Genomic DNA, 12,673 nt, shown 5'->3' with positions numbered 1-12,673 from the left:
TTTAAAAGTAAAAGTGAGCAAACATAAAAATCATATTTTACAAGCTTATTTGCCCAACACAGACATCTTCATGTTACATTAAAATTGTTGAAAATACCTCCAAATACGGTGTGGTGGAATCACTGCTTAATAACTGAGCACTGCCCATTGAGCACATTGCTTCATGCTTTAGCCATGAAGCACTGGTTTTCTTATCCCATATACATTTGAATATTTTAGTAACTGTACCTTGATATAATTGGTGGTTTCTTTTATAATCCTATATCTTTTATTTTATGTAGTTAAAGGCATCTTTTTTCTGCAAAGGGGCTACAAGCTTCTTTGATATTAAAGTATGGAACATGGTTAAAACACATGTGTGAACCCCAATCACCTCACTGCTCCTCCACCTTCCCTCTCATGTTGCATGTGACATGGAGAACTTCTCTCAGGGTTCTGACTGTCCACATGTGAACAGTGATGGGTAAATTTCAACCATCCTGAGTCCCTGAGTCCTGCATTTACCTGCAGAGCCTGGAGGCATTGGCCCTGGTTGGGCAAGGTACTCACATTGACTTGAATCTCCACTAAAATAAATGAACTTTCTTCTCATTGCCAAGCCAGGCTCTTACAGCAGCGATGATTATGTATTGTTGCAATCTAGACCTTAATGGCATTTTAGCCCTGTGGTGGGCTCATAGAGAAACTATTTTCAAACTTCAAAAGGCCATTAACACATGTGCAGATGTCTGGAAAATTAATACTATTATCTAACTCTCACCCTTTGCCTGTAGGAGGCAAAGATGAGACAATAGTCAATAAAGGTATTAGAGGTCAATAAATGGTCATAAAGCAGAGTGCTGTCCTGGGGAGTGAGGGTGGTGACGAGCAAGGAATCTAACAGTGCTTTAGAGGAGGCTCTCATTAGATTTTTTTTGTCGAAGTCATTCACTAAATCTGTTAAAAATTTAAAGAGAGAATGGGGATGGGAAGGAAGGTGGAAGGAGAGAGAAAGAAATACAGATAATTTTTTGCTACTCTACTTCTGTTTAGATGTTCAAGGTCCTGAATTCTCAAGCGTGGAGGCACTCATTCATTCACATGACATTACATGAATTGGTCAAGGTTAGTGTTGAATAAGCTACAGTTTCTGTTCTCTAAGGTGTTCTGCATTTTGAGAGACTTCTCCCACATCTTGTAAAATTCTCCGGATAGGCTGGGATTCTCATAGCTGGTTTCGAGGCATTCATAAAGTTTCCAGAACCACAGTTCACTCTCTCACCATCCTTTATTTCATTTCTAACAGACTTTCTTCTACAAGTATCTCTGGTACACATCAAAAAGACATGAAAACAGGACTTTTTAAAGCCACAAAATGGGAGTTTTATATTACTGAAGCATTTCTTTTAAAAAGGTCTTCATTTTGAAAGAGGGAAGAGAAAGAAAAACGTTATAAAACATTTTTAGCAGTTATTTTCCCTTTCAGATGGTTGGAGTAGATCATGAGAATTACACTTGGGAACTCTTAGCAAAGTATCATATTATAGAGTCGCCTCTTCAGATAGCTCTTTGTAAGAAAACCTGAAGTTATTCACAGATTGCAGGTAGCACAACCTTTGAAATTGAAGAATAAGTGAGACAATATTAGTCAGTATCTCACTAGCTGTACAAAATAGGCAAACTGACATTCAGGGCGTAAGCGTACAGGCTTTGTTTTCTCACTCAGCAGGGAGTCTAGAGGTTCATGGGGACTGGGATTTGGAGGGTTGCTTGTTGCTGCATCACAACCTAGACTACCCTGACTGATAAATGAGCTAATATGAAATGCCAGCCAAAAGGACCAACTGACAAAAGTAGTCTACAGGTTCATGTATTAGAAATCTCCTAACCATATTCTAATTTTTATTGAAATGATTTTGGGTAACACATCCTTCTAAATAAGATGTTTTCCTTATAAAGTTCAAAATAAAGAAGGACTGTCTAGGGCTGTATTCAGCTGCATGCCCCCTCCCTCCAAAAAACAAACAAACAAAATGAAGAAAGTCTGACTTACAGTGTCTTAAGTTTATGGGAGTTTATATTTCTCATACAGCGAGATGCTCAGAGGTTCGCAGTCCAGAACTGGTATTGGGGTTCCATGGTGAACCAAACTCTTCCCATATTTTTGCTCTGCTCCACTATCTTTCTTTTCTTGGGGGGGGGAAGCTCATGCCAAGATGGCAGCTATTTATCCTGGCACTGTCTCCACCTCCAGATAGGAAGAAGGTGTAAAAGTGAAGAAAGAAAGAACACCACAGCAGTGTCTGACCTTCCCATAAATCTCCCACAGTGATTCCCATTCAGGCCTCATAGGCCAGAACTAGGTATAAGTGGACTTTCCTAAGAGAAAGGGGAGCTGAGAAACTACATAGATGGCTTCCTATTTCCAAAGTAGAGAAAAGAAAGTGGGAGGGTGTCTATTGCATGTGGTGGTCATGAGTGCTGCTTGCCAAATGTGTGTAATTCTCTGTCCTTTGGGGAACGCGTCTGCTGTGATTCCTGACCCCTCAGTGGTTGGGTATGGCCATGTGACTAGTTCTGACCAATGAATTATAAGAGGAATGCTCCAGACCAGGCCAGAGCATTTTTAATAATGACATAAGATCTCCCAGAATTCTTTCCTTCTTGGCCTGAGATGGGGGCTCCTCCATCAGTCATGTCTCCTGAGTATCTAAACTGTGCCAAGCTCCCCTGTTGGCTCAAAAGAGCCATATAACATGGGTAAGAAATAAATCTTTGTGTTTTCAGCCATAGAGACTTTGCAGTTGTTTGTTACCATGGTATAACCTTGCCTATTTCAACTAACTCAATGAGTCAACTTGAAATGTCAGCCAAAAGGAACAAGTTTGAAAGGCAAAAGTGGTCTCAGGCAGGCCAGCACATTAGAAATATTTGAACCAATATTGATTTCAGTGGGATGATATCTTGAAGCCAACTTTCTCTACTGCAAGTGCAGTTAAGTGGACTGTAATTCATAATATTATGGTTGTCCTTGCACTATCCATGGACACGGACAAATTAGCCCTCTCTCCAGTGTCTCTACATAGGTGAGTGGCTAATGAAGCATAACATGTTCTAGGTAAGCAACCAAATTTAATATAAACTTCCAGGATAACCATCCACCCAAATTTAATGCATGCTAATAAGGGATGGCACAGTTTATTACAAGCTTAGTTAATGTTACAATTCACATGTCTGCATTGCTGAGCCTGTCCTTAAAAAGAAGACAAAACCAGTGGAATGGGGTGGGGGTAGGCAGGAGGTGACTAAGAGTTAAAGCATTAATGGCCTCTCTAGTTACATCACATAGCTGATTTTATCTCTACATACCGTATTTCACATCCTCAGCAAAGTCAATTGAAATTCACTTAACAGAGACAGGGCTTTTCCACAAGGACCCCAAAGGTACCAGTATCAAACCACTATAACAGAGGGCACATCATATGCAAGAGAAAAGAAACATTTTAGAATTCAATACAATAGAGGTGTGTTACTTGACTAACTGTTTCAAGTTACACTGTTGCTCAATTTAACTGCCATCCCTGGTCTTATAATGGGATGGGAGAGGTAAGCCATATGGATTTATGCCAGCAAAACAGTTGGTTTCACAACAGATGGTAACACAGAATCTTATACAACATACTTACGTGCTAAAATCACTTAACATAACTTTAGTTAGGTCCATCTGGCTTGAAATAAATGGAGTGATGTGTGCAGCAAAGAGAGTGACTACAAGTGTGATTGCTTATTCAGTCCCTTCTAGATAGTCATGCTCTAGTTCTCACTTGCAAAGGTCAAAAACTAGTTTGAAAATAGCAACAGAAGAACAAAAGGCCATTGTCCCATAATGCTACACTTCTGTGAAGTTTTCAAATGCTCATTTCAAGGAAAATGTGAAGTAATTAATCTCTTCTTTTTATAAAATACAAGTATGGATTGCTTTACCCTCACTGACTGTGCATGTGGTTTTGTGTGTGTGGTTGTCATCTTCACTTCAAGTGTCAATTTTTTAAGCAAAAATAAATATTACATATTTAGGGGATATTAATAATAACAATTATAGTTACAGTTCCTTTTAAAGATTTCAATGGATTCCCACTCTATCATAAAAGGCATAAACCCTTTAGATCTCTGAATCATTTAATTTTATGTATTCTTTTGGTATTTCATTTGGGAGTTATGGGGTGTGAAATATGCACCATGATGAGAAAACAATTAACCAGCACACCTGTTGTTTAAGCATATTGTATTCAGGAAGGGCCTGCTGGGCTATTATTTTATTCCTCAGCATGGTTTCAACCAGGAGACTATTGGAGGTGACCTGGTGACACTAGATTGTACTTTTATTTGTATTACATGCCTTGTGCTTTGTCATAATATTGGAATGATAATTGCTTCTCAAGCCAAAATCATGTTTGTAACCCATAATAAAAGTCAGTGAGATTTTTTAGGTTTAAAAGAAAAGTTACATTTCGGATTTGCTATAGGAATGAGCAGTAATAGAATTGCAAGAGTAGCAGAAGTATTCCCATTCATTCAGACTCTACTATGCCCAGGTGAACAGAGTTACAGATGAGAAAGTGAGGAAAAAAGGCCATTCTGGGTTTGTTAAAAATACAGGGGAAGAAATACTCTGATTGCTACCCTTCCATTAACAGAAGAAATAAATATTTTTGGAAAATCTTAATCCCTGCTTCAAAATTTTATTTGAGGCACATGAGGCCAACACTAACAAAAACAAATCTAACTTCTTAGCTTGGGCCGGGTCTCTGTCAAGCTAAAAGTGGATATCTCATGGTGAAGAGTTATTTTGTTTAAGACAATGGTTCTCAACCTATCAATAGACCTAATGTCCTGTGTAAACAAATATTTTTTAAATTCTAATTTACTGTCTACCAAATGCTATTCATAGGCAGTATAACCTATTGCACAGAAAAGAATGAGCATGGCAGGGCTGACTGCTATCTCTTGAAAGGCTTGCTTTATTAAAAGGTTGGCCCTGGGTATAACGAAGTGGTCAGATGCCTGCAGAGTGGAAGTGTCACCAATACAGCAGCTATACATACAGACTTCTACAGGTTTCTTGTGCTGGTGACTCAAATACATCAAGTGCCCATGCAATCAAGATGCGTCTTTCTGCCTGACCAGGTGGTGGCGCAGTGTACAGAACATCGGACTGGGACACAGAGGACCCAGGTTCCAAACCCCAAGGTCGCTAGCTTGAGTGCGGGGTCTCTGGCTTGAGCAAGGGGTCACTTGGTTTGCTGTAGCCCCCCAGGCAAGGCACATATGAGAAAGCAATCAATGAACAACTAAGGTGTCGCAACAAAGAATTGATACTTTCTCTCTCCCTTCCAGTCAGTCTTTATCTGTCTCTGTCTCTCTGTTTCTGTCATTAAAAAAATGTGCTTTTCTTAAACAGGTAAAATTATAAATAAAACAAAGTTCAATTTTTCTCTTGAGTAATTCTGAGAAAATTCAGCTTCTGTTAAAACCACATCAAGAGTACTTTGAGTTTCTATGTAAGACGGAGTCCAAGTCTCTGCTCTGATACTCATGAGAGCACATGAAGGCCTCGCAGGGCCTATGAGGCAGTGAGGTGCAAGGGACCAGGTCTGGCATCCTTGCCTCCGGGCCAGAAATGTCAGCAGTGCTTCCCAACATTGTATAAACAACAATATGGCCCGAGTACTCCCTTTCCAAGGTATAGCACCACCCCACTCGGAGCTACTGCTCTTTGAGAGTACCTTAATGAAACTTGGGCCCATAAGCCAGGCTTGTGGAAAATCTGTGATCAAGCAGGTAGAGACAACAAGAGGGAAGAGCAGCAAGGAATAAAAAAGAAAGTGGGAGATCCCCTAGCAGCTGAGAGCTGAGTTCAGTTCAGCTTTGTCCAACAAAGCCTTCGTCAGCACTATCCTGCAGTGGGCACTGTGCAAGCTGGGAATGGTCACGACAAAAGCAGAGGCCAGCAGAGAGAGGAGCTTGTACTTAGGGACAAATGTGCACTGCAGGTGCTCCCACAGGTGCTGATAACCTGGTGACGGCTCGTCATGTACTCATGGAAGACCACATAAAAAGGGTGTCGAATAACTATCCAGATGTCTGCCAGTCTGGCTCGGACAGAGTGTGCTGGTACAGTCATGTAAAAATAACTATAATTGCATCAGTAAACTGTGCAGCTACTGTGTGTCAGGCTTGGCCCAGGTCCTCATGGGTAATTTCAATCCTCACCACTTCCTTACAAGGTGGGCATGGTTGTTTTTGTTCCCGAACCCCATGTCCCCCCATTCACAATACAGACCAGGCAAAGGGCCAGGGCTGAGGTGTAGATGGGTGGGTTTACTCTGCCTCCTCTTTCTGTACAGTCAGTGTAAGAACACAGCCTGCGGTAAGCACTGGGAGGCCTGGGCATGGTTTTTAACCACAATTTACAGACGAAGGAACAGGCAGAGAAAGGTAAAATCACTTGCTCAAGATAAAAACGTAGAGAGTTTGGCCCCAGGGTGTGTGTGCTTAACCTCTGTGCTGTGCAGAATGATTCCATGAGAAGCAGTGATGATCAGACTAAATGGTTCATAGGATTCTCTGACTTTTGCGTTGACCCGCTTTCTGATTTTTGTTTTTGAATAGGGGCTTCTCAGAAAGACAGGTAAATGCACCTCAGCTTTGTTTCTGAGATTTATCGGAGCTGTCACTTGGGTTTTACAAAGTGGGGCATGGTCCAAGGTTGCCCCTGCCCCTATTTCTGGTTCACAGGGAAAACACTGTGATATAATAGTTGAAACAGTCCCTTTGAAGTCAGACTCAAGTTCAGTTCCAAGCTGTGGGATCTATCCACTATGTTATTTTATTTATCATTTGTAACATAGTAATGGTTCCCTATGAGAATGGAAGGATAGGCTGAAGGTAGTGCTTTCAGCTGTGTGGGGCACAGGGAGTGACAACAGTCACCACCCCAGGTCACCTTACAGTGCACGGCATATGAATGTGATCCAGTCCCAGCAGGCAACCATCTCTTAGAGGTGAGCCCTCCTACAGCCTTCTTCCCACAGGTGATTGCTGGTTCATGTGCACGGCAAGACTGGGAAGTCGTGTTCCTGTCAGTGTTCTCCTGCTCCACCTTCCCTGAGGGGCCTGCCTGAGATGCCCCATTCCCCAGTGCCTTTTGGAGCCCCATGTGGAGGCCGGGCAGGCCTGGTCTGGGAGCACTCTGAAAGGCAGGTCTGTCCTCTCACGGTGGAGTCCAGGAGGGTTGTGTCATCTCAACATAACCGAGAGCCTTCATGTCTTACAGAAAAAATGGGGGATGGCGACTGAGGGAACAAAAACTAGAGAAAAGCATTTATGAATATTTTTATTAAAACAATAAAGTCAGCTCATCGAATGAAGAAAATGTTGGTTACATTTTACTACAATTATTAATATTATAAATATTGTCTAATATTTGGTGTCAACATCAAAGTAAACACCATGGTCTTCACAGTAAAATGAGGCTTGGATTCCAGCTTGCTAACTGGAATTCTGGAATGCCTTTGGGAAGGTATGAAGCTCATTTCATTGTCTATAAGGTGAGGTCAGGAACACCCACCTAATGGTAAACTGGGGAAATAAATGAAAGGATATATAAAAAGCATCATCCTAGTTCCATAAGAGATAACAAGGAATGACTGTTATTATCAAGAACAGGGGTTTATAAACCACAGCCTATAGGCCAAATCCCTGTTTTTATAGATACAATTTTAAAGAACCAGCCACACTCACTCATTTATATGGTACCTATAGCTGCTCTAGCCTACTATGGCAGAGGGAGTAGTTCTGATACCATACAGCCTTCAAAGACTAAAATACTTACTACCTGTCCCTTTACAGAAAAGCTGTGTTCTGATCCCTGATCTAGTGTAGGAGTTCTCCACCTACAGTGTGCATCAGAACCACTGGGGGCTGGAGGAAACCCAGACCGCTGGGCCCCTCCTGGCTCTCTGACTTAGTCTATAGGGAACCTGGGAACTTGCATTCCTAACATGTTGCCAGGGGACTCTGAGGCTGCTGGCACAGGGACCTCAGAGGAGAACAGTATCAGGAAAAACTTCCCCAATCCCTCCAGTGTATGATTCCAGTAGCACACACATATATCATTACATTTGCCCTGTGGCTATTGATACACACACAAGAGGCATTTACTTATTCCATCTGGTACTCAGGCCAAATTTTCCGATTTTATGACTAGTGATGTTGGCTTTCAGGTCCTTGTTCCTACAGCAGCCCAAAGACATTACAGATGCAGCTGCAGGCTTTCTGCTCTTCTCCCACAAGCAGGCTGCTCCCTTCTCCCAGCAGAAGGGAGGTGCCTTTCTGATGTCTGAGTTTCACTTCTTTTCAGTGCCCTTCATTCTTCCACCCCAGATTTATAAAAAAATCCATTCCCACTTGACTCTTTTCAACACCTTTCCAAGTTTTAAAAATTATCTTCAACCAGATGCAGAGAAGTAAAGAAAGAAAGAAAGAAAGAAAGAAAGAAAGAAAGAAAGAAAGAAAGAGAAACGACAGTAAGTTCTTGTAAGTGAGGACACCCAGTTTTGTTTTGTTTTTTTTTTGTGCTTGTTTTGTTTTGTTTGCTTTTTGAAGGGAAGCTGGGAGATTAAATTGGCTTATTGGCGTGGCTGGTACTTATGCTCAGAAGCTAGGGACAGATAATGGCATGCAATTTCCCCCTTGCAGTGCACCAGGAACCCAGGAGACTAAACAGCATCTCTATCCAAGGAACAAAGAACCAACATGGAGGGTGCGCTCTGTGGCCAACAACAAATATAGGAATATTTGGGGGGACTGAGTCACTCCCTAAATCATACCACAGAGGTAATAGCACCGATGAGTTTATTCAAACCGTCTACTGAGTACCTCAATGTATCTTAATGTTGCTCCCACCAGAAGTGAAAACAATGCAAAGCAACTTTTCTCTCACTGGGCTGACAAGTGTATACATTGATCATCTGATCAATCACTTCCTAAAGTTGTTCAATGTTAGAAGAATAAAATCAACAGAATACAAAGACGATAAGTAGTATTCAATGGTTTTTTTAATTTAAAAAAATATAAAATATAAAATTGTGTTCTTACAATATATATATATATATATACACACAATGTGCTTTCTCCTATATATATATATGTATCTATGATAAATGTTAATTTATCAGTTAGGCACAGTCAGAGATGGACAGCAATGACTAATAACAAAATAGAGCAATAATAATAACATACTGTAATAAAAGTTATGTGGATGTAGTCTCTCTCTCTCAAAATATTTAATTAAATATCTTATTATACTGTACCCACCCTTCTTCTTGTGAGATGTGAGATGACTCAGAGCCTATGATGAGATGAGGGGAGGGAAGTGATGTAGGCACTATGATGTGGTGTTAGGGTGACTTGAACACAAGCACTGTAGTGCCACAGCAGTCAATTTGATAACCAAGATGGCCACTAAGGGACTGAGGGGCAGGGAGCACCAACAGTATGGATATTCTGGACAAAGGAATGATTCACAGCCTGGGCTTGACAACACGAGAGATTTCACCTTACTACTCAGAAAGGCAAGCAACTTAAAACATGAATTGCTTATTTATGGAATCTTCCATTTAATATTTTTGGACCATCACTGACCATGAGTAGCTGAAACTGTGAAAAGCTACACCCAAACCTACTGAAATTATTCAAATCAGCCATCCTAAGCCTGCTTACGATGCCTCACCAGTCCCTTACAAAATAAACCATGAAAAACCATGCCCATATTTTCCCCTGCCTCCTCCCCTCTGCCTGATCAACCCTAATGCTCCCTGTGCAGCCTCCTAATTTCATGGTACACTGCTACCTTGAGATATGAGCAGACCAACATACAATTTTTTTTTTTTTTTTTTTTTTTTTTTTTTTAAGATATGAGCTACGACTCGGTCCGTATTTTTGTTTGAGATCCGAGCGAAATTCCGAGATAGGAGTCATGATTCCGGAAGCTGCCGCTAGTTGGCGCGATGGCGCACGGGTCCAGTATTGGCAGCACAACACCAGCATCTCGTTCTTCCTCACGTGTTACCCGCAGAATCAAGTCGAATCTCATGCACTGTATTCGTTTTTGCATCATTTTTGCATTTTTTACTAATTTTTGTGTGTGCTATCATGGGGCCGAAGAAGGTAAAGGACAGTGGTGAGAAGAAGAAGAGAATGATGTCGATAGAAGTAAAGCAAGAAAAAATAGAAAAACATGAGCATGGTGTACGAGTGATTGAACTGGCAAGGCCGTACAACCGCAATACATCTACAATTTGTACCATCCTTAAACAAAAGGATGCCATCAAAAGTGTAAATCCCGCAAAAGGAACTACAATTCTGACCCAATTAAGGACAAATATCCATGAAGAAATGGAGAAGCTTCTGCTGGTGTGAGTGAAAGAGAAAGAGCTGGCAGGAGATACAGTGATGGAGACTGTAATATGCGAAAAGGCACCTATTATTTACAGCAACTTGAAGAAGAAAGAAACATCAACCTCAAAAGAGGAAGCAGAAGATATGTTTAAGGCAAGTCACAGCTGGTTTGAAAATTTCAAGAAGAGATCTGGCATCCACTCAGTGGTGAGGATGGTGAAGCTGTGAGTGCTGACGTTAAGGCAGCTGAGGAGTACATCCCACGTTTTGCTGTGCTTATTGCAAAGGAAGGCTACATCCCCCAACAAGTGTTCAACTGTGATGAAACAGGATTGTTTTGGAAAAAAATGCCCCCGAGGAATTTCATCACCACAGAGGAGAAGAAGCTGCCAGGCCATAAACCCATGAAGGACCATCTGACCTTTGCATTGTGTGCAAATGCTAGTGGTGACTGTAAAGTAAAGCCACTGGTAGTGTATCATTCCAAAAATCCTCAAGCCTTTAAGACTCACAAGTTTCTTACAGAAAAACTGCAGATTATGTGGCGCACCAATGCTAGGGCATGGGTTACATGGCAGTTTTTTATTGAATATGTAAATCTCGTCTTTGGTCCTGAAGTGAAGAAATATCTTCAAGAAAATAAAGTCCTGATGAAAGCATTACTAATCCTTGAAAATGCTCCAGCCCACCCACCTTGTCTTGAAGATGACATTCTTGATGAGTTCAAATTCGTGAAAGTCCTCTACCTCCCACCCAACATGACTTCAATCTTGCAACCTATAGATCAGCAGGTCATTTCCAACTTTAAAAAACTTTACACAAACACTTGTTCCGCCGCTGCTTTGAGGTGACTGAGAATACAAATCTAATCCTTTGAGAGTTTTGGAAAGATCACTATAACATCGTGATATGGTTACACATTATTGACTTGGCATGGCAAGAGGTTACAAGAAGAACCTTGAACTTGGCATGGAAAAAGTTATGGCCTGCTGTTGCTGCAGACAGGGGCTTCGAAGGATTTGAACCAGAGACCGAGACTGAGGTAGAAGAGTTGGAGGATTGTGTCCCTCGGAAAGTCGATGGTCTGGAGGTAGATGAGGGTGATGTGAATGAGCTTGTCAAGGAACATGAGGAGGAACTCTCAACTGAGGAGTTGAAGGAGCTACAGATGATGCAACATATGGAGCTTCTGCAGAGATTAGTAGTGAGGAGGAGGTAGAGTCGGAGGAAGTGATTTCTACAAGTGAAATTAAAGACATGCTGGCAATGTGGGAGAAGCTTTCAAGTTTCATTGAAAAGAAACACCCAGAAAAAGTTTCAACTGGTCGTGCTTCAGCACTTTTTAATGACACTTGTTTGTCACATTTCCATAACATTTTAAAAGGCAGGCAAAAGCAAACCTCTTTGGATAGATTTTTTATTCAAAAGTCCTGCAAGTGAAAGTGCCAAAAGTGCAGCCAAAAAGGCGAAAACAGGTGATGATTAAATGAAAAATATGTAATGTTAAGCTTAGGTTAAGCTTAAGTTAAGAAAGTGCATTTTTCTACAATTAAGTTTTTGTGGTTTTATTTTAAGTAAAGAAAGTGCAGTTTTAGTTTACGTGTCTACAGTGCCTGCATCCCTTTCTCCCTCCTCCTCCTCCTCCATTCACCTCCATTAGCCGCACTCGTCTGTCTCCAAGGTAAGAATACAGTACAGCTAGTGCTCAACTTATGACCACAATTGGTTCTGACAGACAGGTCGTAACACGATTTGGTCGTAAATTGAGTAGGCTATATGTACAGTACTGTGAAATGATGTTATAAAAATCTTTAAGTCATATTTTATCATAATTTTCTTTCATTAATGTTATATATCATAATTTTCTTTATTCATTTTATGCCATTTGTATCATTGCACCATTTTGTTTCTTTATTTTTATATTCGTCAGGTTTAAGTAAAACACTGCATTACCAGTATAACTGGTTTAATATTTGCAAAGATAATTTCCTCTTAGTAAACATCTTGGGAGGGGTTTGATGAAAAATATCCAAGACACAAAACACAAATTGCTGTACCGAGTCTGGGATAACAGTTGAAATGGTGCATGCGGAGATGGTAGTGCTGCCGGAAGCTGGTCCACACTGTCGTAAGCCCAGCTGGGCAACGCTTGCGCTGCCAGATGTGGAGCAGTCATGGCTAGCGATTGTGGTCATAAAGTCGAATGGTCATAAGTTGCATAGGTCGTAAGTCG

The 12,673-nt window shown here is 41.0% G+C and overlaps 1 protein-coding gene and 1 non-coding gene across 8 annotated transcripts in view; both read right to left on the bottom strand.

Moving 5' to 3' along the window:
• NCKAP5 (NCK associated protein 5) overlaps nt 1-12,673 on the bottom strand; it is a 1,181,736-nt gene that overhangs the window by 135,377 nt on the left and 1,033,686 nt on the right. The window lies entirely within an intron of this gene.
• LOC136307259 (small nucleolar RNA SNORA51) lies at nt 6,296-6,426 on the bottom strand. Its single transcript, XR_010725917.1, has one exon. It is a non-coding gene; the product is annotated as a small nucleolar RNA SNORA51 (small nucleolar RNA).

Source organism: Saccopteryx bilineata, chromosome 5 (genome assembly GCF_036850765.1).
Source record: "Saccopteryx bilineata isolate mSacBil1 chromosome 5, mSacBil1_pri_phased_curated, whole genome shotgun sequence".
NCBI lineage: Eukaryota > Metazoa > Chordata > Mammalia > Chiroptera > Emballonuridae > Saccopteryx > Saccopteryx bilineata.
This window is presented reverse-complemented; position numbering and strand designations above follow the sequence as displayed.